Source organism: Podarcis gaigeae (genome assembly GCF_964106915.1).
Source record: "Podarcis gaigeae genome assembly, chromosome: 3".
Lineage (NCBI taxonomy): Eukaryota > Metazoa > Chordata > Lepidosauria > Squamata > Lacertidae > Podarcis > Podarcis gaigeae.
In genome coordinates this window covers 91,139,720-91,161,801 of record NC_139680.1, presented here as the reverse complement: position 1 = coordinate 91,161,801, position 22,082 = coordinate 91,139,720, and the positions used below count along the sequence as shown (strand labels likewise).

General features: G+C 41.2%; 1 long non-coding RNA gene across 2 annotated transcripts; it reads left to right on the top strand.

Moving 5' to 3' along the window:
- Positions 1-34: 34 nt before the first annotated feature.
- On the top strand, positions 35-21,319 carry LOC310842179. 2 transcript variants are annotated; one of them, XR_014562969.1, is made up of 3 exons: positions 35-1,026; positions 3,023-3,254; positions 19,663-21,319. It is a non-coding gene; the product is annotated as an uncharacterized lncRNA (long non-coding RNA). The 2 variants fall into 2 exon arrangements; XR_014562970.1 differs by lacking the exon at positions 19,663-21,319 and adding an exon at positions 9,984-10,601.
- Positions 21,320-22,082: the final 763 nt, after the last annotated feature.

Sequence of the window (22,082 nt, the reverse complement as noted above, 5' to 3'; positions counted from 1 at the left end):
GCAAGCCCCGCCTCCTCGGCTGCTCTGCATTCCCTGTGCATTCCATGCGGGTTCTGGCGCGGGGGGGGGGGGAAGGTTGGTGGAAGCGCCGTAGAGAGATGTGGGAGCAACCAACTGCGGAGGAGGAGGAGGAAGCCACTGCGGTGAGCTCATACGCTTTGGCGACCCCTGCTGACCGCCCGGGTGGTTCCCTTGCGCACCTTGGGCGCGTGTGCCGGTGTGGCGCGCAGCTGACCCCCCCCCCCCGCCATCGCAGACGACGGTGGTGGTGGTGCACTTCCCGAGCCCACGACCGAAAAGGCTGGAATCTGCAGTCTCCAGAAGACTGCCCTCTCTGGAACGAGCCGTTTGCAGATCGTCACAAGGGACTATGGGCACGGAATGGCTAATTTTCCTCTGCTGGTTTCTCCTCCAGGTTTCCCGTGCTTAAAGCATACGGTATTTCGGTTTTCTGCTCCGCACAGCATCCTGCATTTGTTAGCGGCTGCGTGCCGTGTAGGTTACTAAGGACACGTGCGTTGCATATATTACTGTTCAAGCCGCTGGTTACTGTTCAGTCCTTTCTACCGCGAGACCTGCCTTGAATTCTTTATTGCTCAACGCCCCGGTTGCTTCTCTGCTTTGCCTGGTTCTCATGCGCCTTGTTATTCAATCCACATTTACCTAAAGTTTCTGGACTTTAGTCTCGGCGTGGTCCTCCTGTATTCAGCGTGCAGATTGCCACCAGTGCGCACCACTTTCCAGTTAACGCGTCCCATTTGTGAATATGACTCGTTTCAATTCCAATCTTGGTTTCTCTTCCATGGTTCAGGAAGAAGAGCATATTAAATCCGTGGAAGAAATCCCACTGCTGTACCCAAGTTTAGCTGCACCTATGCTATGCATAACACCAGTACTCAGCATATTCGCCTGGAAATGAATCTCATTTGTTTCCATTGTTCTATCCTGGAAGTGCACTTAAGGTCACATTTTGAAATGCACACTTGAGAGTAGGTCCCATTGAACTCAGAAGGGCCTTATTTCCAAGTAAGTATAATTGGATTGGGCTGTATGTCTGGTTGTATCCAAATATTCTGGCTTCCTGCTCAGTCCCATGCGTGCCTCTTCAGAAATAACTCAAACGAAATTCAGTAGGACTTACAATCAAATATTTCCGGGGATGTAGCTGTGTCCATCTGTTGCAGCAAAAAGCAACAAATAGTTTCGTGGCGCCATAAAGACTAAGAGACTTTATCATGACATAAGCTTTCGTTGACTTGAGCTCACTTCATCAGATGCATAAATCATTAGTCATCAGATAAATATGCACACATATGGATTTGAAGGGGTGGGTGTAAGGTTGGAATTAAATGACCATGCAAAGGGTATACAGGCTGTGACAACCTGATGAAGTGGGATTCTAGTCCATTACGGCTTAAGGCATGATCAAAATACTATGTTCATTTTCCCAAGTAAGTGTGTGTATAAGGTTAGGTATGAGGTTGTCTTGTTTGAGGATTGGCATAAGTTCTAAATGCAGCAGACTATTGTGGTTAGGTCAAAGGCTTGACAAAAGTCTAATTTTAGGCCATGAATAAATGATATGTACTGCCTTTCTGTTCCTTCAGCTTCTCAAATTAATCATCGAAGCTGAACCCCATCACAATGACATTTGCCTTGTTTTCTGCATTGTTAGCTTATATTGCTTTTTGTTTTTTTTAAAATTTTTTTTAATAATGACATGTTTATTCTCCATGGATAAGAATTTGCTGGCTACTTCCTTGTTATTTCTAGCTGAGTTATTTCTCCAATTTATATATGGATAGCCTTCTGTAGAAATGCTGAAATAAAAAGAAAATAACGCTTCGTAAGAACAAGGTTGAAGAAGTGCTAATGTTGCATTTAAGAGTAACCGCTCCAAGGTTTATCCTGGAAAGGAAAAATACTCCCCCCATCTTTGGGCACTGTTTATTGATCATTCATCCTGACTTGTTTTGAGGGAGATTAGACAACATTGGCTCTTCAATTCGCATTCAGTCTTATTTGTTTGCAGGGAGATTAGACGATGTTGCATCAAAGCAAGGGTCAGCCCACCAACTTCCCAGTGCATTTTCCTGACTCTTTCCTTATCAAGAAGAATCCAATCTTTTGGAGGAAGTGGGTTTGTTGCACAAAATGTCCCAATCAACTATAATTGCACAACCAGAATTTGCCAGTGTGTGATTGAATTGATCTTGAAAATAGAGACAATCTGGAAGCACCCACTGTGTGTAAACATACCCGTGTGATGGGAGCGGGGAACCTTTTCAGCCTGAGGGCCACAGTGTCTTCTGAGCAATGTTCCAGGGGCCACATGTCGGTGATTGCGGGTGGCAAAGGCTAAAGTGGGCAGAGCAAAATACACACACTCACACATCCCTCTCTACCCTCCATCAAATAGATTGTTTCTGTGCATTTCTCGCCTAGGTATCTGCAGTGATGCATTTATTTATTTACTTACTTACTTACTTACTTACTTACTTACTTATTCATTAACTTCCTTTGAGTGTATTTATGCCCAAGGCAGCTTATACTATAAAACAGCAGAAAATGTCAGTGCTGGTTCCGTAACATTTCAGTTAAAACAATACAGTCAAACCTTGGTTGTTGAACGTAATCCATTCCAGAAGACCATTCGACTTCCGAAATGTTCGACAACTGGAGCAGTTACTTCCAGGTTTTCGGTATTTGGGAACCGAAACGTTTGAAAAAGGAGCTGTTTGACAACTGAGGTTTGACTTTAATATAAATCAACTAAGTTCAAACGTGTGGCAGATAAAATACCAATAATATGGGAGACAGATCCAGACTTGCTTCCTGAAATAGATGCATCTTTAAAAGGCAGTGAAAAACTTGGCAAAGGTGCCAAATTAATCTCCCAGGATGGAGAGTTCCACTGCACAGTCACAAAGGAGGGAGAGTGATATGGCACTAATGTCCTGCTTGTTTGGTCACTGCAACAACAGAATGCTGAACTCTTTAAGCCTTCAATCTGATCCAACAGGGCTCTTGTCTTGTCTCCCGTGTTTCCACCACCCAACATGCAGGAGAACCTCCTCAGACAATGTTTGGCTCATACAGGAAGAGAAAGCCCTTCAGATATCCTGTACCTGAGGCAGCAACCTTATTCAGGGAATGGCCTTCTCACTGACACAGAGCACCTCTGGTTTGTCCAGATTGGTAACTGTCAGTTTATGAACTGAATCCAGTCCTAGATGCTGCTCTAGGGTTTCCAGGTAAGAGTGTGAATAAATATTGTCTCTTGTTGCTAGATAATAAAGTCCTTACACCAAGCAATTTCTCTCTTTCCTTTCTCTTCCACACAACAACTGATTATATTATAGTTGATTCGTGTGACACTTGATGCATGACCAGATGTTGATGAAATCAATCCTTATCCAACTTTACGGCAAAGCAGTTGTTTGTATCATCAAGAATGCAGGCTGCTCCTCAGCATGCAGTGAAAATTGTGCTTTATTATTATTATTGCTCGCTTAATCATACCACTGCTATCTAAGCTGCACAAATGAAAGTATTAAAGGATTCACCTCCCCTTATCAGGAGCTTAAATAAGAATTAACTAAACAATTGAACAGTTATGAGCCAAAGGAAGACACCCTCCACAGGTGATGGAAATGCCCCAAAGTAAATAAATCCTCCTAAATTATCAAAAACAGTACTATAAATAACACAGTTTGTTATGGTTACAGGTAGGTAGCTGTGTTGGTCTGCCATAGTCAAAACAAAATTTTAAAAATCCTTCCAGTAGCACCTTAGAGACCAACTAAATTTGTTATTGGTATGAGCTTTCATGTGCACGCACACTTCTTCGAAAGCTCATACCAATAACAAACTTAGTTGGTCTCTAAGGTGCTACTGGAAGGATTTTTTTTAATTTTGTTTTGACAGTTTGTTATAATTATCCTTTGGATCCCATACTTCTAAAATTTATTAAACTCAATTTAATTTTAAGCATTAAGATGTTAAGCATTTTTGTTCTGGACAGTAAAAAAGAATGGTTAATGAACTTACAGGGCATTGCAATTACAGATAGCTAATAACAGTTATATCAGGGCCCTTCCAGACCGATATTTTAATATGGATGAATGAATGAATTTATTAATACGGTCACAGACCAGCGTCTATTATGGATGTATTCTTCAGCATATTCTTGACACAATGATAGTGCACTAATGATGGGTTTATTCAGCTTTTGTTTGTTATGTGATGCTTCCCCAGTGCTACACATCATTGCTGTCTGGAATGGCTATAGCTCAGTAGCAGCAGCAGCAGCAACAACAACAAGAACAGCTTCCAACAGAATGCTAAAAACAGAATAAAACTTCAAACATTAAAAACCTCCCTAAACAGGGCTGCCTTCAGATGTCTTCTGAAAGTCAGATAGTTGTTTATTTTCTTGACATCTGATGGGAGGGAATTCAACAGGGCGGGCGCCACTACCGAGAAGGCCCTCTGCCTGGTTCCCTGTAACCTCACTTCTCGCAGTGAGGGAACCGCCAGAAGGCCCTCAGCACTAGACCTCAGTGTCCGGGCAGAACGATGCAGGTGGAGACGCTCCTGGGTATCATCCCCCATACTGATGGAACACCCAGCCCAACCCCCCTGTTGATCTCTCCCAGCAGCTGCATGTAGATGTTGAAAAGCATGGAGGAGAGGACAGAACCCTGAGTGAGAGCCCCAGGGGCTGAACACTCATCCCCTACCACCATTTTCTGAACACGGCCCAGGAGGAAGGAGCAGAACCACTGTATAACAGTGCCCCATCTCCCAGCCCCTCTCTAGACCATGGGTAGGCAAACTAAGGCCCGAGGGCTGCATTCGGCCAAACTGCCTTCTAAATCCGGCCCGCAGACAGTCCAGGAATCAGTGTGTTTTTACATGAGTAGAATGTGCGCTTTTATTTAAAATGTATCTCTGGGTTATTTGTGGGGCCTTCCTGGTATTTTTACATGAGTAGAATGTGCACTTTTATTTAAAATGCATCTCTGGGTTATTTGTGGGGCATAGGAATTCGTTCATTTTCTTTTTCAAAATATAGTCCGGCCCCCCACAAGGTCTGAGGGACAGTGGACCGGTCCCCTGCTTAAAATGTTTGCTGACCCCTGCTCTAGACGGTCCAGAAGGATGTTGTGGTCGAGGGTATCAAAGGCCGCTGAGAGATCCACCAAAAGCTGAACAAAAATAAACCAGAACCTTTATGGTATAAAAAGTTATGGGATTTCACCAGGAAGTTAAGCGATATGTACTGCTTGGAAGCAAAGCTGTTTGACCACCCCAAAACCTTTGTAGGGAATGTACAAACAGCACTGAAAAATGGGATAATGTGTGACTGCTCTTATACAGTGCTGTAGCTACAGAAGGGCTAGCCAGTTTTTTTGCTCTGGGTGAAGTGTCCAGAGGGGTGCCATTGAGGCTCCCAACCTGTGTGTGTGTGTGTGTGTGTGTGTGTGTGTGCAGATGCGTGTGTGGGAGGGGGTGCCAAACTGGGTCTTTGACCCGGGTGAAATAAAGTCTAATTTTGCCACTGCCTTATAGCATCATAAGTACAAATCATCATCAGTGTGCAGCAACAAAGATATCTGGAGGACCCCTCAAAGAAAGGACTCCAGGCAACAGATATAGCTGGGACAAAATGTCTTCCCTTTGTAAATTCTGCAAATAAATTCTATTGAGAGGGGTTCTGTGTAGACAGGATGCGAACGTTCTTGAACTACTCTAATATATGACTATTCCATATTATTACTGGGTTATTTATTTACTTGTTGCAATTGGTAATGAACAATAAGATAGCATAAACTTATTGGGCTGGATACAGACTGACAGTGCACTCCTGACAGAGCTAGGTGAGGGACACACCTCAGGGCAATTGTTTCTTAGGCTGAAATCCTAAATTAGGCAGCAACCCTAATCCCACTTAACAGTGGGAATTAGCTTCTGAGTATACATGGTTAGGATTGCACAGTTGGTCATTTCCCCCCCTTCTTTTTTTTTGTCCCATTGAAATCACTGGGGCAATTCAGTCCTAAAGTTCAACTAACATATAGCACAAACGTATGTGTGCTACTCAGAATTAAGTCCCAAAAAGTTCATTGCAACCTGATTCTGGATCAAATGCTTTATCTTCTTAAAATATTTAGATCCATATCCATACTCTCTCACCCACAATATTATAAGCAAAGTTATACTAGAACCAGGAAGGATGCTTATGTCTTATGACATAAGAAGAAAGGACTTAAAACTCTTCCAATATGCTGTAACGGCAGCCAGAATCCTCTTGGCCCAGAAGTGGAAACAAGAGGAGATACCGACGATAGAAAAATGGAGACTAAAACTGATAGACTATGCAGAACTGGACAAATTAACTGGAAAAATCAGATATACTAAAGACCAAAAGTTCATCGAGGACTGGGGAAAATTGGTGGATTATCTGAAAAATATATGTGGTACAAATACAACGTTAGTGGGATTTCAAGAGGCACTGTAAAAAAATTAAATAAGTATTGTTTATTAAAAAAATGGGATTAAGGAGAAATAATGGCAATATAAAAAAAGGGAATGCGTATTAAAGATACAAAAATGGATGACTCTCAGAGACGCTGAAGGAAGTGCAAAACAGACATAATTTGTTGTATTCAGGTTAAAATGTATAACTGGTTGAAAATTAATAAAAAATTATTAAAAAAAAAAAAAGAACCAGGAAGGATGAATAAGGCTCAGTTCACAAGCAGAGGCAACACTTATATGGGACTTCTCTGGGGGCTCTTTGGATAAAAGGAGGAGGCTCCTTTCCATCAACTTGAAGGATGGGGGAGTCTCCACCCCCATCGTTCACTGAGGTCCAGCTCGAAGGGCCTTCTGGGAGTTCCCTCACTGCGAGAAGTGAGGTTATAGGAAACCAAGCAGAGGACCTTCCCATTGGTGGTGCTCGCCCTGTGGAACGCCCTCCCATCAGATGTCAAGGAAATAAACAACTATCTGACTTTTAGAAGACATCTGAAAGCAACCCTGTTTGGAAAAATTTTAATGTCTAATGTTTTACAATTTTTTTATGTGCTGTAAGCCGCCCAGAGTGGCTGGGGAAACCCAGCCAGATGGGCGGGGTATTATTATTATTATTAGTGGGGCAAGGGTAGACTGGTTTACTGTTACCGAGAGAGGGAAAAGGAGCAGGAGGCAAACCTTTTAAGGAGTTATTTGTGGAAGACTGCAAGCTACGGTAGTATCTGTACTGCATCTATGCCACACCTTCCGAAAACCCCACTGTACTATTTGGGAACAGCGAAATCTACAGGTTTAGAGGAGATGCATAGTTTAGAACCTAGAAATATTGGAAGCTGCCTTATACTGATTCAGATCATTGATCAATCTAGCTTGATATTGTCTACGCTGACTAGGGAAGGCTCTCAGCCACCTCTAACTAGAGATACCAGAGACTGAATGTGGGACTTTCCACATACATGCAGAGCAGATACCACCACTGACCCATGGACCTTCCCCTACAAAATGAATAAGCCTTACTCATATGCAATGTTCTGTGTTTATTTCAGCCAGATTCATTTGTGCATACTCATTGTCCACCCCCAAAACAGCACTTTAATGGTGGAAGAAGAGTAATATGCCTGAAGGATAAAGGACCCGAGTGACTCAGAGGGATTTGGATCAAATCCCTTGGTTGCACTGAGGCATGAATCATATGCTCCCTCTGTGTCCATAAAGAGCTGATAGTATGTTCCAAACTCTATATGTGATTATCTTTATACTGATGATGCAAAACTGAGTCTCCAGCAGCTACTTTAAGATAAACAGAAATATATTATGTTCTATATACTGATAAGCCTCCATTTGGTATGCTGGGGGGTGGGGGCGGACATGGAAAAAAGTCAAAACATGAAACTAAAGACTTACACCTGTGACCATTTCCCACCTACCCCCAAGCCATAAATACCACTGTAGGGAAACCACTGTAAAAACATAAGCTGTCATCATTTTAAATATTTCTTGATATGGCAAAGCATTCCTGTTGGTGTGCAAGGAGGAAGGGTGTATAACATTTGCATAGATCATCAGGGGGTCATGGCTGGCTGTTCATCAGTATGCAGATGATACCCAGCTCTACCTATCTTTTAAATCAGAACCAGTGAAGGCAGTGAATGTCCTGTGTGAGTGCCTGGAGGCGGTTGGAGGTTGGATGGCGGCTAACAGATTAAGGTTGAATCCTAACAAGACAGAAGTATTGTTCTTGGGGGACAGGAGGCGGGCAGGTGTGGAGGACTCCCTGGTCCTTAATGGGGTAACTGTGCCCCTGAAGAACCAGGTGCATGACCTGGGAGTCATTTTGGACTCGCAGCTGTCCATGGAGATGAAGGTTAATTCTGTGTCCAGGGCAGCTGTCTACCAGCTCCATCTGGTATGCAGGCTGAGACCCTACCTGTCCGCAAACTGTCTCGCCAGAGTGGTGCATGCTCTAGTTAGCTCCCGCTTGGACTACTGCAATACGCTCTACATGGGGCTACCTTTGAAGGTCACCCAGAAACTGCAATTAATCTAGAATGTGGCAGCTAGACTGGTGACTGGGAGTGGCCGCCAGGACCATATAGCACTGGTCCTCAGAGATCTGCATTGGCTCCTCCCAGTACGTTTCCGAGCACAATTCAAAGTGTTGGTGCTGACCTTTAAAGCCCTAAACAGCCTCGGTCTTATATACCTGAAGGAGCATTTCCACCCCCATCGTTCAGCCCAGACACTGAGGTCCAGAACAAAGGGCCTTCTGGCGGTTCCTTCATTGCGAGAAGTGAGGTTACAGGGAACCAAACAGAGGGCTTTCTCGCTAGTGGCGCCTGCCCTGTGGAATGCCCTACCATGAGATGTCAAGGAAATAAGCAGCTATCCTATTTTTAAAAGACATCTGAAGGCAGTCCTGTTTAGTTACGTTTTTAATATTTAATGCTGTATTGTTTTCAACACACGATTGGGAGCCGCCTAGAGTGGCTGGGGAAACTCAGCCAGATGGGCGGGGTATAAATAATAAATTATTATTCTTATTCTTATTTTATTATTTTATTTTTATTATTTTTTTATTATGTTGTTGTTTTTGTTGTTGTTGTTGTTGTTGTTGTTGTTGTTGTTGTAATTCTTTGGTTTGTAAGTTCCAGGGTCTTTACTTTTAGATGAGTGTGTATGTATCAGGGTTTAACAAATCGTATCACTTTTCAGGGCTCTGCTACTTTTCAGCTGATTATTCTACCTTAATGGCTTTGTCAAATCTCCTCTACTTACCCTGACTTTGCTAAGGATTGCTATATTTCCCCATATAAATATAAAATGTGCCCCATGTATTCATAGCTCCAGGAGTTATTTTTATGTAGGAGGCAGGCTCACTCTGCACAATCTGCTATTTCTCTAATATTCTTTTGGAAGATCCAGCTTTTTATTGCTGGCTGCCAGATTGTCACTACTACGGGCACTGGTGAGTGCTTGGTTAAAATGCACCACTGTTGCATACCTGCCCTGCCAACATTTCTCCAATGAAAATAGGGGTGTCCATGAAATAATAAGAATAATGATAATAATAATTATAATAATGATAATAATTTTATTACTTATACCCCGCCTATCTGACTGGGTTGCCTCAGCCACTCTGAGCGGCTTTCAACATATATAAAAACATAATAAAACATTAAACATTAAAAAAACTTCCCTATACAGAGCTGCCTTCAAATATCTTCTGAAGGTTGTATAGTTATTTATCTCCTTGATTCCATACCCCCCAACATTTCTCCAATGAAAATAGGAACTAAGGAAAAGTGGGACATTCCAGGATCAAATCAGAAACCGGGACGGTTGCTCCTTGTGGCCTTGAAATTTTGACTTTCCAAAACAAGGACTTCTAAGGTTGGAGCTGATTTATTTGCTGGAACATTGAATTGCCATTAGTTCCTTTTCAGGCCAACCAGAAGATTCATGAAACAGAGATTGAAATCCGGGTATCTTGATGTCAAAGTTCCATTGGGGCCACACCAGCACAACTATACACATAGAGAGTTTCTCTCATGGACTTATTTCAGGAATATTTGGCTTTGAGATACTGAGTTGTGCATGCCATTATTATTTTGGCATGGTATATATTGTCTAAGACTACATGTAATAGAAGGTGTTGAAATGCTGTACATTATTGATAATGAGTTTTTGTAAACCACAGAGTTGTTTAGCTTGTGATTTATCTCTCTGTATTCCTTGAGAGTGATATTGGACTCCAAGTCTCATCAACCTCATCCACCATGGTCAATGGTCAGGGATGATGGGAGTTGCAGTCCCAAACTTCTGAAAGGCATCAAGCTAGAGAAGGCTGGTCTACACTGATTGCCTGAAAGTCTCCAGGGTTTCAGATGGTATATTTTCTAGACCTGGAGATACCAGGGTCTGAACATGAGACCATCTGCATGGAAAGCACTGAGCTATGCCCCCCTCCTGACTTGACTGAAACACCGAGCACATACAAAAAGAATTAAAGAAATGTTTTAAAATAACTAATGCTTCAAAAATATATGTACAGGGTATGATTCACTTAAAGCGTTCCACCAGTTGGGAGCCCTGCTCACGGACGTTTGATTGTGCAGTAAGGTTCCTATCTCCCCACCTCACGGCCCCCAAAATAGGTTCGGGTGGGTCAGGAGAACCCCTAGAACTGGGGGGGGGGGAGAGAGAAATCTCTCTGTCTGACAAGCCAAAATGCTTGGTGTGGCAGAATGATCACCTTCATGCAACGTTGATTTCCTCCCCTGATGTTTTCAAGCAAACATCTAGAAGGGAGAATCATTCATGCCATGTTTCACCTCCAAAACAAACACAGTTGAAAATGTTTATTGATAGAAAACAGGGGTTCAACAGGACCTTCTTGTTGTATCTCCTGGGTTGAGGATCTCCCTTCCAAGAGAGTTTAATTGCTCTCCTAATTGATTATATTTAGGTGGGCAAATTTTTCCTTCCACCAGGCTTTTGATTGAATTTCTATGATTATCATTGATATTGCAAACTCCCACAAACATGTCAAGGCATTCTGGGATTATTGCTCTTTGCTACTGATATCTGACTCAGCTGTCCTTCTCTGAACAAGGTCCTTAGTAACATGTCCTGAACTGCCTTGACCAAAGGTGACAATCCTAAAAATAACTCCTGTTGTGTCATTACATTGCAGTTCATGTGCAACACTGTCTGTACTTTGACAATGATGGTGTTCATTCTGTTAAAATATCTTCCAGGCATTCCATTCTTAAGGACATCTCGTTGACGTCAATGGATTCTTAAAGTATAAGACTAAAAACACAAACTCACATGAAAACTCCAAGGCCCATCGAGCTTTTTATACTTCTGAACAGAGTACTTTTACACTTTGTGCTGCACAGAATTATGCCAGCATTTACACCAAAAATTATGAGCAACAAATGACTTTCAACCCTCAGTTCTGCTCATTTACATTGCATAGATCTTATTTATAAAAATAGGATTGTGCTGTAAGAATAAGGAATCTCACAGAGCAACTCTAGACTTGAGACCTGTCAGTTGAGGAGCTTCAGGATTTGGCAAAAGCCCCAAGAGATCAGTGGAGTGTTAAGTCTCACCGTTGCTTTGAAAAATATGTTCCCTATCCTATGGAGTGAACTACTGATCAATATGGGCCTACAGTTACCTTTGTTCCATGTCCTGCCCCATGCCCTTAGCTCCTTGATTATTGAATCATTTCCTTCCATGGATGAGTCTGCTTGATCCTTGGTCCCAGGAAGTGAGCTATGTGAGCTCTCTGCAAGTGACCTGCCAAGGTAGTTATGGGTGTGCTGTGTTGTGTGGATTCTCCTTCCTCCTCTTTCTGTAGTGTGCTCAAAAAAACAATGGCGGGGGTTGCATAAGGGGATTCAAATTCATGCCTATTGTTTTGCCTGGAAACTTCCAATAAGTGGCCTCACTGCTGCTGGCTGTGCCACTGGGGCTGATGGACTGTGGGTGCTGTGATTGTGGGGGTGGTGATGCAGTGGGAGTGGCCCTGTCACTGTGAGTTTATTGGTTCCCTCCATGTATGCGAAGCATGTGGGCACTGTCATCAGCACAGTCTCTGATTGGTTGCCAGGGATGTAGGCATGTCTGTCATTTTAACTCTTTTTGTTCTGTTGTGCATTTCCTCCTTCCATTCTTGGGCCAATCACATATAGGATGCAGCAGCTACTCTAAAAGAATCTCCCCTACCTCCACCCAGGTATAATTAAGAGTACAGGATTGCTTTCTTAGGAAAGGTATACTTAAATACCTTTTTCAACTCATTATATATCATTTCCCAGAAAGCCTTAACTCTAGGGCAAGTCCACCAGAGATGAAAGAACGTTCCTTCAGTTTCCTTACATTTCCAACATTTATTGTCAGACAGATGATATATTTTTGCAAGCTTGACTGGAGTCATGTACCACATATATATCATTTTCATAATATTTTCTTTCAAGGGATTACATGCCGTGAACTTCGTACTGGTGGTCCATAACTTTTCCCAGTCAGCAAACATGATATTATACCCAATGTCCTGTGCCCATTTTATCATAGCTGATTTAACCGTTTCATCTTGTGTGTTCCATTTTAACAGCAAGTTGTACATTCTTGAAAGTACCTTAGGTTCTAACAATTCTGTTTCTAACTTCGATTTTCCCATCTGGAATCCTATTTTTTTATCCAAATTAAAAACCTCTTTGATCTGAGCATAATGTAGCCAATCTCACACTTTATCTTTTAATTTCTCCAAACTCTGCAGCCTCCAATTATCTCCATCTTTTTCTAATATTTCCCAATATTTCGGCCATTTGGCCTCCATATTGAGTCTTTTCCAAGCCTTAGCTTCCATTGGTGATAACCACCTTGGGGTCTTGTTTTCCAATAAGTCTTTATATTTTGTCCAGACATTAAACACTGCTTTCCTGACAATATGGTTCTTGAAAGCTTTATGACTTTTAACCTTGTCATACCACAAATATGCATGCCATCCATAAGCATTGTTAAAACCTTCCAGATCTAGAACATCAGTGTTTTCAAGAAGCAGCCAGTCTTTCAACCAGCAAAAAGCTGCTGATTCATAATACAACCTTAAGTCTGGCAGGGCAAAGCCCCCTCTATCTTTAGCATCAGTTAATATCTTAAACTTAATTCTGGGCTTTTTGCCCTGCCAGACAAATTTGGAGATATCTCTTTGCCACCTCCCGAAACACTCCACTTTATCCACAATCTGTAAAGTCTGGAACAGAAACAGCATTTTTGGCAATACATTCATCTTTATAGCAGCAATTCGGCCCAACAAGGAAAGTTTCAATCTTGACCAACCTTCTAGATCCCTTTTAATTTCTGACCAACACTTTTCATAGTTATCCTTAAATAAGCTCAGATTTTTGGCTGTTATGTTTACCCCTAAGTATCTTACTTTTTTAACCACATTTAACTCTGTCTCTTTCTGAAACCTTTCTGATTCTGAAGATGTCAAATTTTTTTCTATTACCTTAGTTTTTTGCTTGTTTAGTTTAAATCCCGCCACCCGACCAAACTCATGAATCAATTGTAATACCCTTTTCGTACTAGATTCTGGCTCCTGTAGGGTCAAAACCAGGTCATCTGCAAAAGCTTTAAGTTTATACTGTTTCGCTCCGACCTGAATTCCTCCAACCAATTCCTTCAACCAATTAGATTAGAATGATTAGATTCCTTCTAATCATATTCAAGAGTACCTCTAGGACCGAAATAAATAACAAAGGAGAAATAGGGCAACCTTGTCGTGTTCCTTTTTCAATTTTGAACTCTTCCGTCACCACATTGTTAACTATCAATTTAGCCTTTTGTTCTGAGTAAATTGCATCTATCCCATTTTCAAATCCCCGTCCCACTCCCATCCCTTCCAGGTTTTTCTTCATAAACTTCCATGAAATATTGTCAAAGGCCTTCTCCGCATCTATAAATATTAACACTGCTTTTGTATTAATATTTGTTTGCAAAAGTTCCAAAATATCAATAATGTTCCTTGTGTTAGCAAACAAATGTCTTCCTGGGAGAAAGCCTGCCTGGTCCTTATGAATTACTTCGTTCAGAGCTTTTTAAAATCTACTTGCTAAAATGTCTGCAAATATTTTATAATCCACATTTAGGAGGGAGATGGGACGGTAGTTCTTAAGTTGTGTCTTTTCAGATTCTAATTTGGGTATCAATGTGATGAAAGCTTCTTTACACGATTCCGGTGCCTTCTTCCCCTCCATGATTTCGTTGCAAACCTCCATTAATGGATGTATCAAATAATCTTTCAATGTCTTATAATATTTGGAGGTAAGCCCATCTGGCCCTGGAGATTTGCCCAATTGCATATTCTGAATGGCTTCTTCAATCTCTTGTTGTGTTATTTTATAATTCAGGATTGTCCTATTTTCTTGAGACAACTTTGGTAGTCCATTCCTTATCAAAAATTGTTCTATCTCAACCTCATTTTGCGGCCCTTGAGTATATAATTGTTTGAAATATCTCTGGAAGCACTTTCTAATCTCCACAGGATTCTGAATATTTCTTCCTTCAATCTCTAGATTTGTAACCGTATTCAATTTCTGTCTCTTTTTCAACTGCCATGCCAACAGTTTTCCACATTTGTTTGCCGATTCAAATGATCTTTGTTTCATTAACTTAACTTTCCACTCCACTTCCTGATTTATCAATTTGGAGTGTTTGTGCTTGATAAAGTTTAATTTCTCTCAAAATCTCCTGTGATTTCGGTCTCGATCTTAACTTCTTCTCACATTCTTTAATTTTCTCCAAAATCTTGTCTTCTTTCTCATTCTGTGCTCTTTTCTTTATAGTGTTCTGTTGTATCAGAAACCCTCTCATAACCGCTTTACTTGCATCCCAGATGACTCTTTTTTCCACTGTAGTGTTCAAGTTTATCTCAAAATAGTCCTTCAAAGCTTTTTGGGCCTTTTTGGTAATCTCCTGATCTCTAAATAAATTGTCATTCATCTTCCATCTAAAGGAGCCGGTTGGAGTTAGTCTCATATCCATCTTTACGGCATTATGGTCGGAGCAGGTCTTTGGGCAGATTTCCACTTTTCTTGTCTTAGGTGCCAGACCTCTAGTTATCCATATTTGGTCGATTCTTGTCCATGTCAGTTGGGCTTCAGAAAAGAATGTTCCTTCTCTTCCTAGGGGGTTCTTTGTCCTCCAAATGTCAATCAAGTCCATATTGTCAGTCAGTTCGAAAAAAGTTTTAGGTAGTCTGCCATCTTTTGTCACATTTTGGCTATGTGACTTATCCATGTTGGTTGATGGCACCCCATTCATGTCCCCCATCATAATGATGTTGCTATAGTCCAGATAGTCCAGCATTATCTCATGCAGCTTCTTGTAAAATTCTGATTTCCCCTCATTTGGTGCATAGATTCCTAATATCAAAAACTTTTCTCCTTGATTTTGTATCTCAATTGCCAAAATTCTTCCTTGCTCATCTTTAAATAAAAATTTTGGTGACAGGCTCTCCTTTGCGTATATCACCACTCCTCTTTTCTTAACTCGATCCGAAGAGATAAATTCTTGGCCTAGTCTCTTGTTTATTAACACTTTTCTATGGAGCCTAGTCACGTGTGTTTCTTGCAAACAAATAATGTCCAATTGTTCTTTCTTCAATACATGAAATATTCTTTTCCTTTTTTCCGGGGAATTGCAGCTATTAATATTCCAACTCAGAAGTTGCAGAGACATCCTGGACAAATCCGTTATTCCTTTGATGGTGGTGTCTCTTTCTCCTGATCCTCAGATCCCGAAGGTGTAGGTACAGGCGATGGCCCAGACCCTGGAAGTCTTTCAATCCCTTTCTGAAGGTCCTCTCCGTAAGCACTCAAAAAATTTTCTTTGTCCTCGGCTGTTTTAATTTTCACCTTCTTCCCTCTGAATGTAAAATATAGTCCTTGGGGGAATTCCCACCTAAAAACAATTGAATTGCTCCTCAGCAGTCTTGCTAACTCTGTGTAGGTGGATCTAAGGTCCAAAAGTTCTTTTGAGATATCTTTATAAATTTCTACTCTTCTGTCCAGAATTTCAAGTGACTTTTCGTAATGTAGGCCTAGTATTTTGTCTCTTTCCTCCCTAGATCTCAAGGTAATCAAGCAGTCTCTGGGCCTGTCTTTCCTTGTTAATTTTCCAAGTCTAAAAGCAGTCACAATTTTAAAGTCCTTTTCTTCTTCCAATGGCCAAAACTTGGAAAATTCTTTTGTCAGGAACTCAATCAAATTCCCTTGTTCAAGTTCTAATATTGACCTCAATCTCAAGTTATTTTCCCGACTCCGTAGTTCTATCATAGACAGGTAAGCCTGCTGTTCACCAATCTGCTTGTGCAATGGTTTTACCACCTGCTTTAATGCTTCAGCTTTTTGATTGGCTTCCTCGGCCAATTTGCGATTTTCTGTGGTGGCTTCAAATAGTTTCCCAATTGATTGTGCATTCAGAGCAACTTGTTCAGTTAGTTTATTAACACTGGCTGTGTTTTGGTCAATCTTAGCCGTTTGCTCATCCGCTTTTTTGTCCAAAGCTTCCAATTTTTGGAAGATTTTGTCTAGTACTGAGTTGGATCCTCCTGCTGCCATATCTTCCAACAAAGTTTGCTCAATTCCTTCTTCTTCTGCCACCAAAACAGCAGGGACAGATGATCTACGCGGCTGTGAGGTTAAGGTCAAAGTTGTTTGTTTAGCTTTCGCTTTAGCCGCTCTTGTTTTCCCAGTGCCACTCATTCCAGTTCTGTCTACTAGTCAAGGTCAAACTGTGTATGTTCCCATAGGAATCCACCAGCCCAGAGAATAAACAAGATAGAAGGGAAGGAAAGAGAAAGCAAAGTCACATACAGTTATAAGTCCAAAATCCTCTAGAGGGAGTTCGAATGTGTCTTGAGGGAAGAGCCAAATTGTTAAAATCAATAGTTTTTAACTCCAGTTAATCCAACGTTCCAAAACTTCTAAAACAATGTCCAAACAGCCATTAATTTCCAAGGAACCTTCAGTTCTCTTGTAGTTAGCAGAGTTGGTCTTAAAAGCACAACAATGTCTCTAGCAAGTGCCAGAAAAAGTATTTCAATGTAGCAGTTCCAGTAACACTCAGTTTGTAACAGACCAAAGTAACAAAGTGTCAAAGTCTGCAATCTGACAGTTCTGTTGATCAGGCAGTCCGACTGCCTGGGTTTCTCAGTAAAATTGTAATTCCACAAGAAGAGGTAAAACACAGTCCATGCTAAAAAATAAACCACTTAAAAAATTAAATCCTAAATCTCCATGAGAGCAGCTCCCTTAGATGCACAGATTGATTACTTTTAACGCCTCTCCAAAGGCTCCAGACATCAAAGTCCTTTGCTTTAGATCTTAAGCAGAAGCGGAAGACGGACTTCCTGGTTGCGTCTCCCGCTTTTAGCCGAATTTTAAATACTTTAGTCCCCAATTCTTTCTGTCTTTTTTTACTCACGGGTTGTTGCTTTTCAAATCGAATGTTCCCAGGAAAAAAGGTCAGCGGTCACCGACCGCGGCTATGCGGCTTCACTCCACAGAAAGAGCGATCGACTCACAGCACCGCGCCAGCCCTTCCACGTTCCGACACCCCTTACGGGGTCTCTTCTTTGTTTCGGGGGGCGCTTCTGGTGCCCACCGAGTCCCACGACCACAGGCTTTCGCTGCCTGTGGGTTTCTGATGCGGGTCTCCCCTTCGCCGTAGCGGACGACCCGTTTCTGTAGAGCTTCCCCCTCACAGCGCGAGGAGGACCGCCATTGCCGTTCACGCCGCCTCCGGAAGTCTTCCTTTAAGGCATTGTTGGGCAGAGGGTGCTAAAGAAGGACCGAACATTCTTTATGTATGCAACAACAGCAGCAAGGATACTTGTAGCCAAACATTGGAAAACCCAAGATTTGCCCACACTGGAAGAATGGCAGATGCAACTGATAGACTATATGGAACTTGCAGAAATGACTGGCAGAATCCGAGACCTGGGAGAGGAAGCAGTAGAAGAGGACTGGAAGAAATTTAAGGACTATTTACAAAAACATTGCAAATTGTCTGAGTGTTAAGAAAGATGCAAGAGTGTAAAAAACATGGCACCACTAAGCTAGTTGAAAAGATTATGAACATAAGTGAAATCTAAGAAAAGATAAGTTTTGGATAAATATTATGTCTGAATTAAGTATTTAAGGTCTGGATAAAAGTATCTAAAGCTAGGGACACAATATTGGAAATTTATAAAATAAGAATTGAAATAAGGTGATAATTTGCTGGTTAAAGTTTTATAAATCAGGAACGCAGGAACGAGAGATGTGAGGAAGTCTAAAAAGTGAGTAAAATATGTTTATTGATGTAAGTATTTTTATTTTTATTTTGTTGTTCTTTTGTTTTTTTTTCTCTTTACTGTACTAAGAAAATCTTTAATAAATATTTTTTTTTAAAAAAAAAAATAAGAGTACAGGATTGCTCTGAGCCATAGGACAGATTTGTGTATGCACTATCATGACACAAGCTTACTTGTTTTATATGTTAAAAAGTACATGTGCAACGCACCTATTTCTAGTAACACATCACTAAAAGCCTCATGCAAAGCTGCTCTTCCTCATTCAAATTCTTTAATTTTGTGTTTATCCAAAGGTTTGCAGCCACGGTTACCTTTCAGGAAAGGCATTCAGGATATGCATCCACAAATCAGAGCATTTTCTTGACTTCAAAGACTTTGCTCCAGGAAAACTAGTTGTCAGCCTCGGAACTTACTTTGCATATGGTTATGTATAGGAGGCATATTGTATTTCAGTTCGACATATTATTTTCACTTACAGAATACATACATTCCTAATAAGGCATAGTCAAGTTAGGAATGTGATCGGCTACTGTTACAGAACCATGGTCCTGTTTCTCACTCAATATATTTCTTCAGTCTCTTGTCTTTTTCCTGGAGGGCCATGCCAGCTTTCTGACTGCAGATGAAACCTGTCTCAGACACTGGGCTTTTCTTTGAAGATGTGGCTTATGTAATGTGGAAAAAATGCAACCAATATGTTTCAAACACAAATGGAACTGAAGCATTCCAATCGCAGAGGGAAATGTTGCAAAATGTTGCCTTACTGAGTTTTCTTTTAATATAAAAAAGATTGAACACAATTTAGACAAGCGTCAATCTTTTTTGTTTGTTTTCAGGCAGCTACTGGAAACTTACTTTTAAAAAGGGGTTTACCTGACCATTTTATCTTGTTTACTATACATAACTTATGCAACTTTGTGTTTTTAGGATCTGTTGTTTAGATCTGGGTTGCTGTTTTTTTACTTTCCTGTTATATACTGCTTTGGAAACAATGGTTTGAAGTGGCTTATAAATCCCAGTCGCCCATCCCAGCATGCTGGGGGTAGTCTAGGTGCAGCTCATTTGTGGTCTCAGCGGTGGTCTTGATTCTGGTTCAAGTACCACTGCACCACACTGGTTTTCAGCTGAGCGATCCAGTTTCTAGCACACCCAAATAGTCCTGCTCTCCAGCCTTAATTCCCCTTTGAACTCACATCCAGCCGACTAGTGTCTCTGTCCCTGATCCCATGTTATTTTCTTTTAATATGCAGACCTGCTCCAAGCAACGGAACTTCAATCGGATATCACAGCTGCACCATTCCTGCTTCTAAAAGCTTGGGCTAGGCTCCAACAAAGACAGCCTGGCAGCAGACACTTGGAGCGACTTGCTGACTATACAGCAATATGGGACATGGTCTACTCTATTATAATCGGGAGTTACTGCCAACAGCAGGTGTGGTGGCAGGACCCCCCTCCTGTGAAAAGTTGCCCATGAGTCTCTGGCACTGTCTACCAGATCCATGAGCAAGTTCCCCTGGTAACCTAGGTGTTGACTCCAGCTTTCTGTATTTTCTCTACTCTATAACACAGACAAATATAACATTTCCTGACAGCATGGCTGTAATAGAAAGAGCAAAGAAGAAAAAATTAACTAGCTCTTTATGGGGCAGCAAGTAGGTGCCATGCATAGACGATGTTCTCCAGAAAGGAACCCTTGTTTCAGAGCATCAGTAATGGAGGGTGGCCCTAAATTAAGGAAAATAAATCTGTTCTTGTGCATTTATGAACCTATTTATAGCAAAGGGTTCGTCTTTGCCCCTCCACCAATGAAGGAGTATATTCCATGCTACAAATTATCATTTGTAATCCAAGACCTTTCTATAACTATCACATGCAGCATACATGGAAAACACTAGCTCATGTATTTGTCCACCCTCTTGTTTTTCATTAGCTTCATCTTGCCAGATATAATGCATTACAGACTTCTCACACGGTTGGTTTGGTTTTTTAAAAAAATTGCTATGGTTTTCATCAGCATCTTAATTTAGGTCTATGATATCATTGACCTCATCCTTTCACTTTGCAGATCCGAGTCCTTGTTCCTCATCCTGCCTCTTAATGGGACTATGTACCACCAGTCTGTATATACGTGCATTAAGGGATGCAATTTCATCACTTATATCGCTGCTCAGTTGACTTCTCTCAACTTTGTTGAAAGTACTGTACCTCACTTCTCATTTATACCGGAGATGCGGCTTGGCATCCAAATGGACAAGGATTAGGAAAAAGCTATCTTTGCAATTCCGCGTATTTAATTACGTGGTCTGCTCAGAAGCCACAGTCATCGATATAGATCTTTAGTTTGAGTGCCAACAGTAAACTTGAAGATATATATATAGACAACCGTCCCCTCCCAATGTCTCCATTCTGATGACATCATCAGCTGGCCAACCGCTGCTCAAGTGGCAATCAAGACCTTTTCTTTTTCATAAAAATTATACCCCTGGTCTTTGCTGATTTTGTGCCATCAAAATCATTTAGAAAATGATTGGATATATATAACCCCAATCTCAAGAGCCCTGCTGGATCAGGTCAAAGACCCATCTAGCTCAGCATCCTGTTCCCACAATGGCCAATAGATACCTATGGAAAGGCCACAAGCAGGACGTCAATGCAACAGCAGTCTCCCCACTCGCAGCTGGTTTTCCAAGGCACACGGACTTCAACAGCAAAGGTAGAAGAACATTGCCATCTTGGTAGTAGCCATGTATAATCTTATCCTCCATGAATATTTAAAGCCATCCATGTTGGTGGCCATCGTTACACCTCATGGCAGGGAATTCCATAGTTTAATCATACATTGTGTGAAGAAAGACACCACTTAGATTTTCACCAGTTCCCCAATCTTCCTTCATTCCCACCCCCCAATTTTTATTTTTATTTTGCTCCAGGGGTCTAGGGGAACCTTCATAACAGCATAGGGCATGGTGAAGTGTGCTGTGGATTATGGGTCTTTTGGGCAAAAATCACCCCTTCAAGAGCCTTCCATTAATAGAACCATATCATTGGGGGTTGGGAGAGAGACTGTCATGTGTGACAAGCTCTTTTTATTTCCCCACAACAGAAATTTGCTGCTAATCTGATGTGTATGCAAGATGACATAAGATATGGTTAGGCTTCTCGTGGTGTTTCCTACACTGAAGTGGTAGCCCTCATGTAGGAATTCTGTCTTGTGTGAAACATCCCTCAAGTTGGAAAGTCAAAGGGATGATAATTGGTTCTTAAGTACTTGTCTCCTTGCCGCATTTGCTTCCTGGCAGCAGCCATAGCCAAAGTCACAATTTGGATTTCAAATTTAGCAAGTGATACATCATCCATGCAAAATACACAGAACCACAATTGCAAAAATACCCTTTAAATGTTTTAGAAGGAACATCGCAAACATGTTGCCAGATGAATTAACGTTTCTATAAAAAGACAGAAAGGGTTCTATAATATTCTATATCACTAGCACATGCTGTTATAATTACTATATCTAGCAGTAAGCTCCAGGGAAAGGTAAAATCTATACAATAAATTATAGTGAAGTATTCACAATAGACCTCCCCTTTCATACTTTAAAGAATATGACATTATATTTTGACCATTTTAGAGATAATAAAGCATTAGTTCACAGCTCTGCTCAGTACTT